Genomic DNA, 21,151 nt, shown 5'->3' on the forward strand with positions numbered 1-21,151 from the left:
GAACAAAGCAAGCTAACCTCATGTTTTTGATGTTTGTTTTTATCTTAGCATACAAGCTAGTGTTATAAGAACTAGGAAACCCACCTCTCATGCTGGGTTACTTTGAGGAGTCGTCTGCATCTGTGAGAAAGCGGTATCAACTAAATCACAGATCCTTCTCTCATTGTAAGACCAAGACTGCAATTCCATCAACAAGAAATGAGGTCTCCACTTTTGCTAACATTTGAATGAGGAGGTAGGGAGGGCCAGATTGAAGCCAAGTGCACGTTTCCTGATGGAATCTATTTCACCTGTGGCAGGCATGGGAGGCTTTGTGGTTGAGTACTTGCTTTGATCTTAGCTCAGTGCTGAGTTTTATCTCTTGCTCTGCTTCCTAAAAGTCATGAGACTTTGAACAAACTATTCAACCCCTTCAAGCCTGCTTTTCTTCACCTGTCTGGTGGGATTAAATGAGATGATGTGCATAAGATGCTTAGTTAGCACAGACATGTAGTAAATGTTCATTACATTATTATTGGTGTAGTCATTGAAGTGTAGATATAACCCCAGCCTTGACAAAATCCAATTTAAGGCCAAATGATGAGTTTCCCATTAATTTTGGCTATTTTTGTCCATTTATGCACGCATTGAAAATTCACTATGTATTAGAATTTGGACCCGGTGATAACACAGAGAAACAGGTGAGCTTGACCTCTGACCCCAAGGTTCAAAGAATCACAGGTAACTTTCGGGTTCTCATACATTGCTGGTACTTTGCTACATTACTCCCTTCCCTGACCCCCTTTCTGGCCCTGTGAGGAGCTGGAGTTGGGTCACAGCAATGAGTTAAACAGAGGGCCCTGTAGGGTTGGAGGCTGCAAGGAATAGGGAGGGTAGGGTGGCTCCTTTTCTCATATCCCAGCGCCTTTTCCCATATCCCTTTAATGGAAACTCCAAGGCTACATTCCTATTTAATTAGAATCCAAAACTCTATTCCTGCATGTGTGATCTTTAACAGTTTTCCTGGCTTCCTTCCCTCTCCCACTGAGATAATTCGTCCAGGATTATCTTTTCTATTCTATTTCTGCCGCCATTTTATGGTGGATGCTGTTCCCTCTGTTGGAGCATTCTTCACACACCCAAACCTGCCTCTATTTTAAGGCCCTGTTTAGAGATCACCTCCTCCTTGAAGACCACCCTGATTCCAGAGGAGGAAATACTTTTCCTGAAGAGAAACTATTTAGATCAGTGCTTCACAGCTTTATTTAGAATGTGAACTTTTGCATGTGAATCAGCCCAGAGATTTTGCTCAGAATCAGACTGAGTAGGTCTGGGTGGGGCCCATGAGTCTACCCTTTTCTGACCTCCTTGCCTGTGATGGTGATACTTCTGGTCTATGAATTATACAAGGAGTAGCAAGTGATCTCTGAATCTGTCTACATATCAGAATCACGTCACAATCTTGTTGAATCTGTGGATCCTGGAGCTAGCTTTAGGGAGGCCTAAGCTCATTGCACATGGAAAGTTTTTTTTAAGTCTAAAATTATGAATAAGAAATTGCTAGAGCTCCTCTCAAGTCCCTGGAAGGGGTTGTGCATGTGAAAGGCCATCAATATAAACTTCATTAATTTCATGCTAAATCCGTTCTTGCCTGGGGCCCAGGTGTGTATGTGTGTATGTGTGCATGTGTGCATTATTTTATTTTGTTTCCAGAGGTTCTCCAGGTGATTTCTCTTCTCAGCCTGTCCCTGGACACCTCCTTTAATCCCAGGGAGCTGGCGTCCTTGAGATACTTAGGCTCTTGCTCCCTGTCTGCTTATGGCTTTCTACCTCTTCCAGCACCACAGACCGAATGTCAGGAATTGATTGAGGCCCAGGGACACAGGGCCAATGAAGGGCCAGGGTAGGTTGCTACCTTCTAGGAGCTCATGATCATTGGAAAGCTGGTCACAAGTCTGCCAAAGGAGCAACTCACGGATTGTTTGTCCAAGTGCTGCAGGGGCCAGAGGAGCGAACAAAACAGGCAGGATAGGGCAGCAAGGGCGGCCTTGTGGCCTCTCCAAGCAAGGCAGGCCTGAGAAAGCACATTCACTTCAAGAACTAAGTGATCAGTGCCACGTGTGGCAAACCAGGAGGGCAGATGATGGGGACAGAAGTCAGGGCTGTGAGGGGTGGGGAGGCGACCTGGGTCTCAAGAGTTGGGGCTCATTCAGAATCCATCAGGGGTAATGGGAAGTTTGCAGGCAGGGCATCAGCTCTTTCTTTCATTCTTTCTTGGCATGTGCATGCATTATTTTCAACTTCCAACTATCATTAGTTCTTCCTACAACCTATCCCATTACTAGATCCAGTGATTCTTTTTCTTCCTTCTCTCTTTCTTTCTTTCTTTCTTTCTTTCTTTCTTTCTTTCTTTCTTCTTTCTTTCTTTCTTTTTCTTTCTTCTTTCTCTCTTTCTTTCTCTCTTTCTTTCTTTCTATCTTGAACTCATTAACTACTATTTCTTTTAAATGTTATATGTCAGGTAGTATACTGATCATTTTGATTTCATTTGGCCCTCCTGCCAATTTGGGAAGGCATATAAAATGATGCCTATTTTTCAGATAAACAAACTGAGAATAACAAAGTTTAAGGGACTGGGCAGGGTGACAGACACAGAAAATGAGAAAAACCTGAGGCTCCAGAGGCTAGCGTGGTGCCAGGCTCACAGTAGCGGCTACAGACACTTGTTGAACTAATAGGTGGATGCTGATATAAGAGACCATCACTCAACGAGGCAATTGTGGAAAGCATGTATCAAAGTATTTGAGGGATGCAGGGCTGTTCTGTTGCCCTGGAAATCCCAGTCACTTCTCCTGGAGGAGGAGCATCTTCCTACGGTGTCCAGTGTGTACTTCTCCATCATTCTCTTCCCACATTCAGGCTCTTTCCTCACCTTCTCCACCTCAGTTAGAGAGGAGCCACAGTGACAATGTGGAGCACAGAACTTTGTGAAGATAGTGGTTCAGGTAATTTTATTTGATTTGTGTGAGCAGAGGAAAGAAATAGATTTTATCGAGGCTTTGAAGTCTCTCAATTCATTTATTGCTGTTAAGACACAGGAACTTGATTTTTAAAATATTTAGTGAACACCTAACATTGCCAATAGGATGCAAAGGGTGGAGTGACTGGGAATCTCCAGGATGCTACAAGGCCTCTGGAAACCTAGGATTTGAACTTGATATTGACCCTCGATTTTCAGTCTCCTCCTCGAGTACATTCCAGTCCACAGCACAGCAGGCTGCTCCTTCATGTTTAAACCTCCAGCCTTTCCTCCAGCGAGGTCAGCTTGCTTTTTCTGCTCTCATTGACAGAAATGATGGTGGTTGTGACAATTCATACAGCATGCAGCAGTGCTTTCTGGACACCAAGGAGTCCCACAGTAGTACAAGCAGACAAGCCGAGTGGGGTCATTATGAACCATCTTCTACAGAAGTTCAGAGAAGTTAAAAAGCCTGCCCTTGCCACACGGCTAGGAAATTGTGCGACTGAGACAAGAACCCAATGTTTAATGCTTGGTGGGACAATTCCAATATTACAGTATTGATAGGTCACCACTCCAGCTACTAATCAACATCTCCTTGATCATGTATTCACTGGAGTTCTTCTCTCATCTGCTCATAGCAGTTTTTTCTTCCCAAATAAGGTTTAAACATATGTATAGGAAAGAATCTAGTCTTATCATTTCACTTCCCATACATTATTGATGTTACCAGATTTGGTGAAAGTATTCTAATAGGAGGTGCTGGGGATGCAACTGTGAATAAAATAAATATACTTTCTATACTCTGAGGGCATAAAATCTGATGGAATATTAATGTCTTATGATTTAAAAAATTTTTACTGTATCTTAAGTTTGGTGTTCTCCATTTTTAGGGTGCACTGAGATACAGAGAGTCACCAGGAACTTGTTTGGAATGGGACAACTGAGATTCCCACAGATTCCCTGGCAGAGCTCAACTCAAGGGTTAACCAACAAAATAGAATATAGCAGATTAAGAACATGATACTTGAGTGGAGACATTAAAGTCTCAGCTCAGCCAATTCACCTTTGAACTTCACTTTCTGCATCTGTCAAGTAGGGGCTTTGGCAACAGCACCGAGTTTTGTTATATTGATTGATGGATAAAATGAATGTAAGTCTCTTAAACACCTGACCCAGTGCAAGGCCTCAGTACCCAGTAGGTGTTGTCATATTGGTATTAATAATTGCCACATGTAGCGGGATAGAGCAGGCATTTATGTGCCCGATATTTTGGTGGGCCCTTCTTCCCTCTAAGTTGTTGAGAGTAACTGCCCTATGTTCTCTCACCCAACTCTCCACACTGCCGGGCATGGAGACCACTCACACCGGCAGCTCCCGGGTGACCCCTGGATAGCGATGAACCCCTCATGAGAAACACTGACAAGCAAAGTGTCAGGATTCCAAAGCCACCTATGGGCTCCCGGACCATGCCAAGCCCTTGTGCCCACTGGAGCAGCCAAGGAGAGGGGGGTGACTATGGCATAAACACACGTTTGCTTTCATTTGGCTTAGCTGACTGTGTGTTTTGTTAAACAAATTTAGGTTTGGAAAAGATTATTTTTGGTACACTGCTGCATAATTAGATGAATTTTCATGAGTTTATTCTTGAAATAAACTTTGAAATTGTCCGTGTTTTACTGTTTTTTAATCATCTGCAGATACTGTTTTTTGAGACTTCGCATGAAAAAAAAACCTTGTTACATATCAGTTTAATTTAGATTCAAATAAAATAATTTTTTGAATTTGCAGCAACAACAAGTCTGCAAAAGTGGTTGTAACTGTTGCTGAGTTGTTTGAGGATCAAGATAATTACAGTATAAAGGATAAGAGAGAATATAATATCCTGGCATCCAGTGCCTATTCAGCTAATCCCCAGCCCTTGACAGATGTTCAAACACAGTATTTTTAAAAGCTGACTTCTTAAAAAAAACAGGGCGATTCACTTATTAGATACAAACAACATGATAAGAAATTTGACGTCTGACATCCATTACTCTCCGTCCGCGCTGAGAAGCATGCAAGACAAGGCAAAAGTCAAGTGCACCACGCTCATTGCTTTAATGGGTGCCCAAGGCAAGGCTGGGATCGCAAAAACCCCAAGCCCCTGCTTTGCCAGTCACAAAGGTTTGGGCTGTACCAGAACCAGAGCCCCAGGGCCACTTCCACAGTGCTCTCAGCCTGCGCAGTGGCCTCTCTGGAGGCTGCTTGAAGCTGAGACTGCTGGCAGCCAGTGCCCAGATAGTGCGGTCAGCTTTGAAGGAGGGCCACACAGTGCAGACGGCCGGGCAGATGAAGGGGAGAGGAGCAGGGTGCTGTTGGCTCACGGATTGTCTTGTCACTGGCCCTGCCACTCCTTCATTCATCAAACATTCTCCCAAGCCTGAGTATCAGTTGGGTGGGTTTAAGGCTGTCTGCCAATCTCCAGGGTTCAGAGATGAAAAAGGCTACATCACTTCTTGGTTTCAAAAATCTCACCCAGTGGAGGTAAGTCATAAATCCTGTGCACTGACAAGAGTTATTATTATTACCAAATTTTGTTGATAAACAGGGCTTCATTCTAAACCCTTTTCTCAGTTCTCACAACAACTTTTGGAGTAGGTATGATGCTATGTCCATTTTACAGATGAGGAAACTGTGGCATGGCCTGAATACAGGTGTGATGAAATTATTTCAGACTGGTGGTGGTGGAGAGACCAGAGAAGGCATCAAGGAGAGTGGGATTGGGGTTGGGTCTGTGTGAATGGCAGGCAGGAGAGGTAGAGGGAGGCAGGGCCAGGACTTGAAGGCTGTGTGAAAGGTCCTTGGCCTACTCAGAAGCCTGAGCTCGACTTTGGATGCTGAGGTCCTCTTCCTTTTGTGCCAAATCGTTTATCTGGGGTCCCTACAGTTGTGTGTGGAGCAGCAACGGCTCCCAGTTGACCAAACAAGTTGGGGAGATTTGGGGAGACTCTAGCAGATGTCCTGCTCCTGCTTGTACCTGGAGATAGAGGCATGGGCCCAGGGGTAGCTATGTTTTAGCAGCAGCAGAGGGTGCTGGCCTTGCTCTGTGTTCTTCCCAGTGTGAACACATACAGGCAGACCACCTGTTCCACATTCTCTTAGTTTTCATCTCAGGCCTCAGTGATGCCTCTCATTCCTCTGCCTCTAATCTCCATTTGGCCTGTCCTAGGGATTGCCTTATCAGCTTATTAGTTTAGAACAACTGCTGGAAAGGATCCTCTTTCAGAGAATGTTCCCTCCTTCACCTTGCTCAGAGTCCATCTTTCTAAGAGGGTCGTCAATGATGATGGGGATCCATGGAGAGAAAGAGGAGTCTGAGGGAGGCCTGTAAAGAGCCTCTGCCATGGGTGGCCAGGGTCTGACATGCTTTAGAATTTGCATGGGCCTACACTGGATCTTTTTGGCTGTCAGGTCCTCAGAGCCAGGGGAAAGTGCTGAGCTGCTGGGTGTGACCTGCACTCCGGGAGTTTGCCAGGCAAGAATTAGCTGAGTGCTTTCTGGAGACCAGATGTCTGCCACTTGTGAGTGACAGGCCGTGTGGGATTGTTTTAGATCTTGCCCAAGAGGGCCATCAGGAGGGACTGTGGGAGCACAGGGCAGGGAGAGGGGATTAACTCCTGCATGCCGTGCTTATCCTGGCCTGGCCTCATGGGACTGCAGGTGCCCCTCTGGTCTCAGCTCTGCACTCCCTTGGAAGGCTCCAGAAATGCACAGTGCTTGAGAAGAGCGGCAATATCAAGGAATTTGTCAGCCGTGGCATACGTTACAGGAGGAGGAGAGCCCGGCAAGGGTGGTTGCCTCTTCTTTCAGGGACCCCTGAGAGATCTGCTGCTCAATATGTCCTCACCTCCATGTGATCCTGAAACAACCACAGGGCCCAAGGCTCCAGGACCATGCTTACTGCCCTCTAACCTTTTTACATGCTTCTTTCTGCTTAGAGAGCTCAGATTCTTGGTGCTCAGGCTCAATTTCAAAATCTTCATGTCCCTTTCCTTCAAATAATATTTCTCAGGCTTCACAGGGTGGATTTTAGGTTATTCAATGATTAGCAGGTCTCAAAGGACACTGATTCACAGTTTGAGAAAATCCATATGCAAGATACCATCTTTCAATCAGTAGTGATGAGAAAAATTTCTTTATTCAGACTGCCTGGACTGCTAGACAAAATGATTTCTCCTTGGAATTTATTAAGAGGAAAGTCACTTTGGCCTAATGTGTAAAAGGTGATTCCAGAAATACTTCTCCCCAAACAGGTCCTATGGTGAGGGTGATAAATTGTTGCAGGAACGATATGGCTTCTGATTGCTTCAAGCCTCCCTGCATGCACATCTTTGGGAAGTTCCTCATCATACTACTCTGGATTTAGCTATATGCTTTGGCCACAGTAATGGTTAATCCTGATCATCAATTTGATTAGCTTGAGAGATGCCTAGGAGATTAGTAAAGCAGACTTCTGGATATGTCTCGGTGGGTTGTGGGGGCATTAAATGTTGGGGACTATATCTTGGCTCTGACCCCCTTCCTCTTGGGTTCTTCCCCTTATCTGCCTCTCAGATACCATGAAATGAGGAGCTTTCCTCTGCCATGCCCTTCTATCATGCTGCCTTGGGGCCTGCCAACCATGGACGGAATCCTCTGAAACCATGTTCCAAAATAAACCTCTCCTCCCTTATGTTGTGGATGTCAGGTATTTTGTCCCAGCAACACAAAGCAACAAATGTAGCCACTGTGATGTAAGCAGAAACTTGAAATGTTTTTGTATATTGGAATAACTCCTTTTTGCTTTTCTTGCAATCCCATGGGTGCCACCATGTTATCAAGCCTGTGCTGCCCTGCTGGATGATGAGTCACATGTAGCCCTGTTGCTCTCATGAACCCAACCCCAGCTAGCTATCTCCAGAAGCAGAGCCAAGCAGCTGACTGCAGATATATGAATGAACCCATTAAAGCCCACCAATCCTGCCCTGCTGAATGCAGACCAAATTGGCAACTCTCAGAGTCATTAGCTAAATGAAGGGTTGTTGTTTTAAGCCACTAAAATTTGGGGTGGTTGGTTATGCAGATCTTCTCTCAATAAAATTGCATGGACCGTTTCTCTAACCAGCCTGTCAGTTCAGAACAGCCTTAGAATTGAGCACTGGGTACAGTGTTTAAACTCCCAAGAGGAAGAGATCTGTCAATTAGTGAACTTCACAGGCACAGAGATATATCTGAGCATTCTGAGGTCCTAAGATCTTGCTAAAGGTCACAGAAACTAGGATTTAAGCCTAACTGATGGTCCTGCCTTCAAAATTAAGCTCTAATCATTTAATGGACACCCATAAAGCCTATTTTTCAGTGCCTCTTTAGGGTCTGTCTCTACACCGGGCTCCTTTCTTAGGAAGCCTGCTTTGCCACCAGCACATGAGAGTAGGAGCCGCCATGATGAGGTTGTCCCAGAAAGAGAGAAGAAAACCATGCCAAAGCCTGCACTAATAATTATGAAAACTAACACTGACCTCTAACTATTGATCACTAACTGTATGCTAGATATCCTTCTAGCCTTTGACATGAGTTACCTGATCGAACCCCCACCATAAATAGCTATAGGTGTGATTACTAGTTTCAGTTTGCAAATATTTAACTAACATGGTTGAGTTGGTGAAGTCAAAGATTTGGACTGAGGATAACTGGTGTTCACCACTGTGCTGAGCTGCCTCTTGATAGGGTCCAGGGGTTAGGAGATTTCCTAAGCAAGGCTTCCTAATACCAGGTAACCTGAAAACCTGCAAGAGTATTTGCAAATACCAGGGCCAATTCTTTCTGCTCTGTGCCTGCCTGGGTTATTCAGGACAACAGAATGCTGCTTCTCTCTGCTCATGATTTTAAAACTAGTCTCTGTATCTTCTGTGGGCTACTTCCCAGAGGCTGGAAGAGAGAACAACGTGGTGGGCCCTGGGTCCTGGAGCCCATAAAAGCATAAAAGCACATCTCCAGGTATTCTTACCTCTGTGGTAATCAATATCTTGGGTCATCTGAAAAAGCTGTATCTCACATGTTCCCTATTAGTAACCTGAGATGTCAGTGTGATTATTCCCATTTTACAGATCCAATTAATAAAAAGCAAACCCTAATTGATAGAATTCTGGGTAAATCATATTTTACTGTAATTGGATACTTTTCCAGGGCTGCCAAATAATTTGCTCCTTTTAGCTCTGTAAACATTTTTCCTCCAATTTTGTTTGCTTCATTCATTTGCTTAGCAAACTCTTTCTACAGAGATAAAATTCTATTAAGCAAGAACTCCAGGGATTCCCAAATTGTTGTATTGACAGAAATCCTGGTATAAGGCATAAGAGACTGCAAGTCTCATTTCTACTGTATGGGATCCTGGAAAGCAAACAGGTGAAATCTCCTGGATGCAGGGTCTGAACTTCAGGGGGGTGAGTCAGCCCTCCACGATCTGTGATTTACTGGTGAATTCTCTAGCCCCACCTGCACAGTGTCTTCATTTTCTTGTTACCTTCAAGTTCTGTTGGTTTTGTTCAGATGTTTTTAATGAGTTTGTCCTGCAGCAGCCAGGGAATGGCTAACAAGTCTTCTGGGCCCTTAAAAACCCATTAGAATGTTATTTCTTACAAAGTGAAAAACTAACCTCATGCCAGATGCAAATAGGGCTCAAGCCATCAGAAATAAAGTTTGATTCTGAAGAAAAAATTCCACTGAGACATGAAAGTTCTTCAGCTTTGGAAAAGTCTTTGATATAGAGCCCGACTCAGCAATCTAATATGATTATTAAGAGCATGAGTGTTACAGAAGTTGGATTGAGTTCAAATCCACTCTCCGCTACGTACTAGCTCCATGATTTAGGGAAAGTCGCTTAACTGCTCTGTGTTTCAGTTATCTCACCTGAACACACACACATGTGAAATAAAAATAAAACCTGTCTCATAGAATTATTGGAGGGTTAAATAAATCGTAGGCGAAATAAGATTATGTCCAGGTGCAATAACAACAACAAAAAAGTAAGGTAAATTGGCCAGGTTTATTTCTCTCTCATTTAAAACAAACTGAAAAATTGGAATCCTCCATTGGCAAGTCACTCCACAGTTGTTAGGAACCCAAGACTTCCTCTAACTTTCTGCTGTACCATCTTTAGAAGTTGTTCCTCTTCTCAGATTCACCTGGTGAACCTTGTGGTTGCATGTTGACTGTCAGCACCAACTCTCAGTCCATATTCTAGGCCAGCAGCAAAACAAAAGGTGAGAGACACAGGACGTAAAATATTGTCCTTCAAATGAACCAATATCTTTTTAGCAGATTTCCTGGTGGTCTTAACAAATAATTTGTTAGATCATTTGAGCTTCCTTAGCTGCAAAGGGAATTGAGAAATGCTGATCTATAGTTGGATACATTGCTACACAATAAAAATGTGGTTTATGTTAGTAAAAAGGGAGAGCACAGAATTGAATAGTTAACTAGCACTCTTTGCTGGAACATTTAAAGTACTTAAAATGTTGCCTGTTACATACTTAGCTGTAAATTTGGTGCCTAAAATAGGAGGCAGCCTTTGAAGTTCATGGGATTTAAATTAAATCCTACCTCTATCCCTCACTGAGAATGACATTTTGAGAAATTTATTGAATTTACCTGTGAGCCTGAGCATTCTTGGTTGTCAAATACAATTACAAGCGGTATATTGACCTTTTGGGATTTCTAGGAGAAGAAAGTGAGGAATGAGTCTGCAAAGGGCCTGGCACATAGTAGATGTTCAGTAAATGTAAATTTCCCTCTTTCTAGTCCATCCCACTAGGGTGCAGACAAGGGTCAGGGAAATAACCACCACCTTGCCCTGGGAAGTGGGCAGAAACCTTTTCAAGTATAAAGCCACACTTTGCCTCTAGATTGCCTACTCTGTGCCCGCAAAGTGCTAAAGTGAGTGAAGCCAACCCTGTAATCAAACAATACCAGATACTTTAATTATAGTTTTTTTGCCATGATCTGAATCACTGTTTTCGTGTGCATCGCTGTGAATTAATCTCTTAACAGTGGTGTTAATTCCCTGATGCATAAAGAAGCACTTTTAGCTAAGGAGGTATTCTGCAGAGAAGGGAATGGAGTTCACGTTTAATTAGTTCCTACTCTCTGCCAGGCACTGAGCTGAGTGCCTTGTAAACCTTGTCTCAATTTTTCCTCTCACAATAGCTCTGCTTGGTAGCTGTTACCATTCTATTTTGTGAGGACACAGAGAGTCAGTAACATTTTCATCAGCACAGTTTGCACAAATCCCAAAACTGAGATTTTAACCCATGTTAGTTTGATTCCAAGGCTCATGCTGAAGTCACTGTGTCCTGATACCTCACTGCCTTCTCAGACCATTGAACCAGCCTGTCTCCAAGTTGGATGATTGAAGGAGCTGGTAGAAGAGAGAAGACTGAACTGCGAGTTGGCTCCTGTCTTCAGTGTCCCGGTTCTGACTCCCAGCTCTGGGACATCTGAGGTCTCATTGTTCCCTGAGGTCTCATTTAGCAATGAGGGTTTAGCTACTGGTCTGAGATCTCCTTTGTAGCTCTGAGTCTACAAGTGAGGAGTGAAAATACATAGCCTCATTAATCTTTGCTCCAGAAATCGCTTCATCTATCAGCTAAACCTGACTTTGGTAATCACAAAGCACAAATAAGATGGTGTGTCTATCTTCACAAAGTTAAAATGAACTGGGGAAGAAGAGTAGAAGAGTAGTGGATTTAGATATACAGATACTCCTTGACTTATAATGGGATGATGCCTTAATAAGGCCCTGGTAAGTTGAAAATGCATTCAATACATCTAGCCTACCAAACATAGCCTACTGACACAGACGTGGAGAGGGTCAGTTATTTATCCTTCTGACTGTGTCTGACTAGGAGCTGTGGGTTGCTGCTGGTGCCAAGTATCATGAGACAGTATTGGTCAGTGTATTTCTATCCTAGGAAAAGATCAAAATTCAGAATTTGAAGCACAATTTCTACTGAATGTGCCTCACTTTTGAATTCATATCATTCTTTTCTACATGGGACCATGATAAAGTCAAGTTGAAGACAAAATCAGGGACTATCAGATTATATGAATATGTGGTAATACTCAGAGGTACTTTCTAAAAATTGGATCTAAGCAAAACAGCTATCGTCGAGGGTAGAAATCTTCTCATCACTGGGGAAGGTCCTGTCCCTATGGCTGGATCACCATGCGATAATGGGATGGTTACAATACTGAACAGTTGGGCAAAGCTGTAACTAAGACCAAATGCACACCTAATTTATGGACATCAGAAAGGAATCCAAAGGTACAGAGACAGCCAAATTGAGGGTGTCCATCCTCACATTCCCTCCTCCATTTCCAATCTCAAGTGTAGTGGGTTTCCTCCCAAGTCCCTGTCCAAGATATTTTTTACTAATAACATGTCCTGCAATTTGTGTTGTCTTGAACATCCTTACATGGTAGCATCCTTACAGAAATGATCAACTCATTCTCTTTACTAGTTGCATGATGTTCCTCAAAAGACGGGGTTAAGATTCATCACCCCAAGTGTATTTTACACATTCTGTTCCTCTTTGCCTGTTCTCTTCCTTCCTTCCTTCCTTCCTTCCTTCCTTCCTTCCTTCCTTCCTTCCTTCCTTTCTTTCTTTCGTTCTTTCTTTTGTATGGGGGGCTGAACTCAGGACCTTGTACTTTCGAGGCAGGCAGTGGCACCACTGAGCCAAATCTCCCGCCCTGCCTGTTTTCAACTCATCTGCATCTACCATAGATGTTTTTCAAAATTTTTGGCCCAGATTAATTTTCAATCTTACTTGTGGTGTTATTTTCTTAAGAATTTATACTCAGGTTTAAAAATGTATGTAGTAAAATCTGTTAGTGTGTTTCCATTCCAATTTTGGTGTTTACAACTTGCTTGTATGTTACTGGGATTTAAATACAAGCCTTTTGAACTGAACTACATCTTCAGTGCTTATTATTATTATTGTTGTTGTTGTTACTCTTATTAAGGTTATTATTTTATTTTGAGACAACCTCTCAATCACCTAAGCTGGGCTCAAACTTATAATCCTTGTGTTTCAATATCACAGAGTGCTTGAATTACAGGTGTACACTATTACTGTCTTACTTAGTTGTAGTCACAGTAAAGGTGTCTAACAAATAATCCCCAAACCCTGTGGCTTTCAAACTGTAATCATGTATTCTCATTCTTATGTCTGTAGATTGATTGAGTCTTAGCAGACCTACCCTGGACTTAGTCTATACCTTCTTGTTGGACCAGTGATCAGTGACCAGTGACCAGTGATTTGTTCTTTTCATGATCATGGCAAATGCATGGAATACTTCATGCCTTTGCTCACATCACATCAACTGATATCCTACGGGAAAGCAAGTAGCAGAGTCAAACTCAGTATTGATGGGGCAAAGAAGTATACTTAGATCATATATGGAGGAGAGAGGAATAAATATTACACCCCCAAGATTTTCTTAATCTTATTTTTAAATTGCTTTAAAAATAGGTTTTATGTGTACTAATTTTTTGTGTGTAAATATGTATATGTTAGGGATCTGACATTTAATAAGTGAGTGAGCCAGGAGGTGGGCAAGTGAGCTACAGCAAGGGGAGCACTCGTCACACAGAGTGGTGGGAGCTGTTGGCTTCTACTTGCCAAACCAGAAGCTGGTGCTCTGGGTGGAGGATTACACTGGAAATTCTATCCCTGTTAGAGAGTTGATCACGGAATGGATGATATGGGTCCAGGTCTAGGAAAGCTTATCAAATTAACAGGTTTATATCTGCTTTAGACCTCTGGTTGATGGAGGCTTTTTATTTAGGCTTTTTATGTGACAAAATACAACCATTTTTACAGAAAGCCTACAGGGAGCCAATATTTATGGATGGGGTAATTTCAGGTTCAAATATAAAAATAAAAAGCTAGAAAAGAGACATTTGGATAGGCTGTTTTTTTAAACATGTGTTTGTCCTGAAAAGGATAACAATCTACTCTCTTTCCCCTCCCACCCCAGATTTTGGGAACTGGAGGGATGCTTCATGTTTGTAAGCTGGACAGAACGAAGTAGGTAGCTCCTCAGGCTTCTAAGAGTTTGACTCTCCTTCAAACCCATAGACTTGAAATATTCAACATTTATGTATTGGGAAGCTGATCACTTCACGATGAAGAGTGAAGAAGTTAGACCATCGGGGCAGGGCTCAGCTACTCTACCACACTGAACTATTTTGCTTGATTTCAAACTTGCCTACTTCCTTTAGTAGAATGAAAGCTCCCAGTTAACCAGACTCACCATTCTCAGGATACAGATTTATCACAGAGATCATAACTTGTACTGAGAGACGAATTAAATAGGCCTTTGTTTTTGAGATATCCTAAGGTACATGGCCTAGTTTTGCTGCTCCGCAATGCAGATTACTGTCCAATTGAATAGCTCTTCAAAGCACAACTGAACCCTTGATCGACCACCAAATAGAAGTGATAGCTTCAGAAGTCTGAGATCAGCCACAGTGGCTTCTAACTTGGACTAAAGCTAGCACTTACTCTATCTAACAGAATGGCTGGGGCAGGACCTCAACAACACGATGACAGGATAGCAAGCTCTTCCATCTTGGAGGCCTGATTTACCTACTTTCCTTGTGAGATTTCATGCATCTTATCCCTGTCCCCACTGTCCCCACTGCAGAAATCAGATCCAGCAGGAAATCATCCTGGGATGGTATTATTTATTTCTCTTTCTTGTATACCTTCTCTTTGGGGGGATGCAGAAGGATTGCAGGAGTAAAGTATACTGGCATTTGAGATTTTGTGAGGCAGAGCTTGTCAGCCTTCAATGCTTATGGAGTTTTGGGAAAGCACATTGCCAGGCCTCATATCTGCTCTGCATAGCCTTGAACCTTGCAATCATATACAAAACTACCTTTCAGAAAAGTTCCCCGAAATACATTTTTCATTATCTCTCCATTTCTTGAAACTTTATAGTATTCCTTCTCTTGTGTATCTTGAGCAGTTTCCTACAGATTTCCTCCATTGTTTGAGTGGGGCCTTACAGATTCTCAGGGACTCTAAAACCAAAGCTTCCATGCTTCCAATATCCTTCTGAAGGCTCAAGAGCAGCATTGGGCTTAGAATTGGAGTGGATGGGGAATCATAGAGGACTCAGCATTCACTCTCTCTATGACCCAAGGTGGCCAAGGAGCCCCTAATGCAAGAGGCTGGGCCTGTACAGGGCTTTGTGCTGAATGCACAGTGCAGTTTCATCACAAATCTGTTCCCTTTATTAAGAGTAAGTGATTTAATACTTTTCATTAGGCTGTGGAAATGCTTAACTGTGACACTTTGTAAACATGCTAGCATTGGCTGAAATAAGAGAAGTAAAAGATTATTTCTAGTTTAGCAACAGGCTATATTTGGAATTAGGGCTTTATCAATAAAGGTGCCGCCTTAATATTCTGTCTTCTGGATTCGTTTTAAATTATCTTTTCTTGACCCACAATTATTTGCTTTGATCAAATATTGGTCAAGATTCTTTCAGTTGCAAGTAATAGAAACCTAAGCCCTCCCTGCTTGAGCAGAAAAGAGAATTTGAATGGGGTTAGACTGAGAGACTCCAAGGGCTCCCACTATACCACCAGCATTTTTCTTACCTTTCCCTGCCATTCATTTCCTCCTTCTCAAATTGGCTCAGCTTCTTTCTGAGTTGGTCGTGCTCTTTTCTCCTATAGCTTGGTTTCCTCCACGTAGCCAGAGATGATGGTGGAGTGGCAGCTGCTGGTATCACTGCCCAAAACACTCCACCAAACACCAGAAAAAAACAAAAGCTCTCTTTATTTGGAATTTGGAAACAAAATCTCAGGTAAGTTTCCTAAACTGCTCTGCTTCAGATGGTCTCTGTTCTTCAAGTGGATGATATGATTCATAGCTCTAGATGCACATTTATTTGAGAAGCTTTATTAAATGCCCATACCCAAGCCCTATGCTCAGGATTGTGACTCAGTTGGCCTGGGTAGAGCTTGCCTTTCTGTAAATAACTCCAATGGGTAGTCAAGACTGAGAACCACTGCATTGGACTCATTCATTCATTTCTCAAACAAAAGTTTTTGAGAACCTCTCTGTACCAGACAGTATACTAGGTACTCATAGAGTAGTGAATAAAAGAAATAAAGCATTCTCATAAAGCTCGTACATTGCAGGGAATACAGGCAGTAAACCCATAAATAAAAACATAAACAGTGCCAATAAGTAAATAAATGTTACCCAGAAGATAAAAGTAAGACCTAATATGGGTGATGGGGAGGAGGCAGCCTTAAGAATCTCAGAGGGAGAATGTTCTGGGAAGAGGAAATACCTACCGCAAATGCTGAGAGGGAAGAGCAGGCTTGACCTATTCCTGGCATGGAAAGAAGGCCAAAGTGGCTGAAATATAGTGAGTCAATGACATGGGATGAGTTCAGAGAGACAGGTGGCAGCCAGCTGCCAAGAGCCAGATGTGAAGGATTAAAAGAATCTGATTTATATTTTTTAGTGTTTACTCTGGTTGCTGTGTGAAGAAAGGACTAGATGGGCAAAGAGTGGGAAGTGGACAAAGTAGGAGACAAGTGCAATTTTCCAGGTGAAAAATGCGATTGGCTGGGCTAGATCACTTTTGAGGGGAAATGAATGAATTCAGGCTGAGCCTTTACAATTGAGTTAACAGCATGCCAGAATGCAGGCCTCTATCCAACCCCAATATCTGGAGGGGAAAGGAGTAGGGTATGATATTCAGAAAATATTCATTGAATAAGTGAAACCAGAGTCCAGGGACCTGAGGATGGAAGAAAAGGGTCGAAAATAAAACTTGGACCTTGGCTAGCCAACAAACAGACTCCTGTTGGAGATCCAGCACTGAGCACAGTGCTAGCACTTTGAAACAAGGAGTACATGGGGACACAAAGTTGGCTGGTTGAAAATTTATTTAGTGATCTCAAAGTCTTTGTAGAAAAAAATACACGAGGAGAGATACAGAGAAGACTTTCAGCTCTGCTCCCAAGAAAGAAGTTTGACTTAGGAAAACATTGCATCCCTATCGTGGTAAAGAGAGGATTAACAACTAGACCAGTGTCAGTGTAGCGAGTACAATCATTCCAGAGAATAATGGGTTATTGCCTTGGGAAACCAAGTTGAGACATGTTCCATAACCCAGAAATTCTCACTTTATTGTATTTTTCAGAGAAATTTCTGGTATGGGCCCCCAGGATCCTGACCAAGCATATCCACCATGACATACTTAGAGTGAAATAATGGCAGCTGTTACGGTTTCGATCTAGGAAGTCCCCTCAAATTCTCATGCATATGGAAAGGTATTGTAGCATGGGGATCCTATACTCATCGGTGGATGAATCCACCGATGAGTTCAGTAGCAGAATACGATGTTAAGAGATGAGGCCTGAAGTGGCAGGTCACTGGGGGCGTGACCTGGAAGGGTATATCTCCATCCCTGGCTCATCCATTTGCTCTCTCCTTTCTGGCTGCCTTGGGTTGAGCACTTTTTTCTCTGTCATGCCCCTCTTCCATCCTATTTCTACCTTGGAGCCAGCCAACCATAGACTAAAACCATTAGCCAAAATAAGCCTCTCTCTTAAGTTGTCAATGTTAGGTATTTTGCCCCAGTGGTGGAAGGTAACTAAGACAGCAATCTAAGTGCCTATCAGTAAAGGAGTGAATAAGTAAAGTGCAATACATGCAAACCATGGACCAACATGCAGTTGTCAGAGACATCAAACAGTGTATGCAAAACAATCAAGAGACCTTAAGAGCATAATGTTGAACCAAAAAAATGTAAGGACAGTACCATAGATAGAACATAGAATAATCCCATATATGTCAACTAGAAACATACACACCAATGGCATATTCACAAGGAAAAATGCATATGTCAAGGCATATGCCAAGTACGTTAGAATACATGCCAGCAAAGACAGGGCATGGGAGTAGCATGGAGACTGTGGTAGGCAGGATGATACCCTCCCTCCTCAAAGATATTCACAGCCTAATCCCCAGAACTTGTGAGTGTGTTTTGTTACCTGACAAGGGGGATTCAAGATGAAGATGGAGTTAAGGTTGCTAATCATCACACAGGGAGATTATCCTGGATTATCCAGGGGAGTCCAAGGTAATCATGAAGGTCCTTAAAAGTGGAGCAGGGAAATTATTAAGGAAAGAGAGAAGATAGTCCACAGTGTACAAGGTGATAGGCATGAAGTCACTGACTTTGAATTTGGAAGGAGGAACCAAGGGAAGCAGGGTCTCTACAAGTGAGAAAAGGTAGAGGAATATTCTCTCCCAGAGCCTCCGCACAACAAACACACCCTGCCAAAGTGTCCATCAAGCCCAGTGAAATCTGAGTTGACTTCCTATCTTTAGAACTGTAATATAACACATTCGTGTTGCTTTAAGCAATAGCTTTGGGGTTGTTACAGCAGCATGGGGAAGTGAAGACAGGTGTAAGGAATTCACAAGCACAGGTAGTGATAACCATTGTGCTGTGACCTGAGGCACCAAAAAGTCTCCACTCTCCTTGCCCCTGATTCAAAATAGCAGCAGCAGCAGCAATAACAGCAGCAATGTTAAAACTGAAGAGAGAAAAATAAAGGACATCCTCCCAGACTACAAAACCAGGTTCTACAGAAAACAGTAGGTCTGAGAGTAAACACTCACAGAATCCCAAAGATTGAAATGGAACTTTATAGGCATGAGCACGTCCATGTTTCCTAGAGGATGGGTACTATGCCAAAGATAATGGTGATTATTCTGTGAAGCCCTCCCATCCCTCCTCCTTCAGTGGACATGGTTGACCATGTCTTTAACCCCATGGAGCCTTTCCCACTCTCTTCCTGCCTACTTCCCCTTACCCCTACTCCCTGCCCCTTGAATATACTTACAGCACCAAGTGCAGTGCCTTGTGTGGAGCTGAATCCCTGTAGATGCTTTGGGTGCTCTTGAGTCTCATGTTGCCCACCACATCCCAGAGACTTTGCATTAGCAGGTCCATTCATAAAAGAGCTCTGGGACTCCCATGAGCTATTTATTCTAAACAACTTAGAGCAACCCTCAGGGCCCCAGTGTGATGTTTGCGTGTCTAATTTCCATGAGCTATTGATAAGAGCCCACTCCAGCCAGCTAGTTGTCAGCCTTGACTCCAAGGGCCTGGAAAATGTACTATTTGCAATTACTTGAAAAGAAACTAATTAGCTTTAAGGAGGAAACCATAGGTAGAAATGACTGAAATCAGCTGTTCAACTGTGCTTGGCAAAAAATTAAAAGGAGTAGGCCATCATAACTCCCATTTGTTTCATTTGAAGGGAGAGTAGGAAGAAAGGCAAACCAGGCAGAGGGGTCCCTGCAGCATTTTCTCTGTAGGGAGAGGCCAAGTCAGCATCAGCAGACCTAATGGGAGACAAGAAGTTCAGACAGGCCTTGGAAGCCGAGTTTGGACTTTGTTCAGAGGCGCAAATGGAAGGTACTGGAAAGCGGGAGTGATGATCCAATGCCAGGTTTCACAAATGTGCTTCAATATGTGTTAGGCTTCCGTGGTTGGTAAATAAATTATGTGTTCTCCTTCAGAAGTGGCTGCTCTGAATCATTTCTCAAAAACCCTTGAAAACAATACAGTACAATTTCTCAGGGCCTAGCCTGGCATACAGCTGGCCCACAGTGGCTGTGAAAGACGGAATCAGAACCTTGGCCATGGTGGGGAGGTGCGGTGGTGGCCCTGGGTGTGACAGAGGCCGATGGCAGGAAGCCCTGTGGGAGCGTATTGTGACAATCCAGAAGGGCCATGAAAAGGCCACTCCAGCAAGACAGCAGAGAAACTGCTTCCGGATGTGACTCAGAGCGGTCACCAATAGCATAGCTATGTACAGTAGGAATAATATTGGTAATACAAATGTGTGTTTATAGTGTTTGATCTATCCAGTATTTACATGTATTTGCTAGTCTGTTTCCATTTTACTCCTAAGAAAATTGAAATTGAAGCAGTAGTCTGAGGTCACATAGCTCATAAGTGGTAAACTGGTTTTTTTGGGCTCAGAAAACTTCGAGGAAAAGACTTGGGTATAAGTAATTCATTTGGGAGGGAATTCCAGGACATAATCAATGGAGATGTGAAACTTAAAATAGAGGAACGGAAAGAAGAAAATAGAAATGGACCCAGCAAGGCCTTTGACATGGTGGGCAAGTGAACTCAGTCTTGCTGGGGAACTCTGGAGGATGGCAGAGCACTTGTTAGTTATTATTCTGACTTACAGGCAAGGGCACTGAGGCGTTTACCTATGGATTTCTAATCTGTCATTGGTTGGTGCTGCTTTGGGGACTTTAACTCTCCACCCGTCCTGCTTGGCCTATGTTCAGGCTGATCATGCTCTGCAGGTACTTGCTAAAAGCAGACCCCAGGGCCAGCGGCAACAACCAAGGAGTGTAGACAAGGAACCAGCAGAGTCTGATACAACATCCTCATTCCACTCAGAATAACCCCAGAAATAATTGCTAATTCCCCCTTTTACTCTCAAAAGTGACTGCTTTGAATGATGGTTTGCAAGGCTACTCTGAATAGAATGGACAGAGTTTCACATTCTGAACTATGTGTGTCTTGGTCACTTTCTTCATCCTTGGGACAAGATACCCAATGTCTGAAACTTAAAGGAGGAAAGGTTGATTTTGGTTCATGTTTATACTCCATGGTCAACTGGCTCCAAGGCAGGGCAGCAAGTCCGAGGGACATGGCCGAGGAAAGCTGCTCATGTCATGGTTGTTGGGAAGCAAAGTGTCAAGGGAGGACCCAGGACAAGAGATGTACCCTTCTAGGTCACTCCCACAGTGGCCTGCCTCTTCCGACCAGACCCCACTTCTTAACAGCAAATCAGTCTTAATGCTCCCATAATTCAATCATCTCCTCAAAGCCCAACCTGTGATGGAATGAGGCTTTCAGGGTGTATCTAGAAGTAAACTATAACAATGTGGCTCCAGAACCTCTGTGTTTTGCCTCCTTCCCAGCCTCTGTGAGTGTCTCTGTAGCTTTGCTCATCAGAGGCAGCACTAGCCCCATGTGAGGAAGTCGAGGACTGAAAGATGC

At 43.2% G+C, this 21,151-nt stretch overlaps 1 long non-coding RNA gene across 1 annotated transcript; it reads right to left on the bottom strand.

The window, feature by feature from the left end:
• Nucleotides 1-10,061: 10,061 nt before the first annotated feature.
• LOC101696633 (uncharacterized) lies at nucleotides 10,062-19,120 on the bottom strand. The gene is made up of 3 exons (XR_205530.3): nucleotides 18,963-19,120; nucleotides 15,690-15,834; nucleotides 10,062-10,258 (listed from the first exon to the last, which is right to left on the bottom strand). It is a non-coding gene; the product is annotated as an uncharacterized LOC101696633 (long non-coding RNA).
• Nucleotides 19,121-21,151: the final 2,031 nt, after the last annotated feature.

Source organism: Heterocephalus glaber, unplaced genomic scaffold (genome assembly GCF_053883595.1).
Source record: "Heterocephalus glaber isolate CG9 unplaced genomic scaffold, H.glaber_assembly_v1.0 deba00001428, whole genome shotgun sequence".
Lineage (NCBI taxonomy): Eukaryota > Metazoa > Chordata > Mammalia > Rodentia > Bathyergidae > Heterocephalus > Heterocephalus glaber.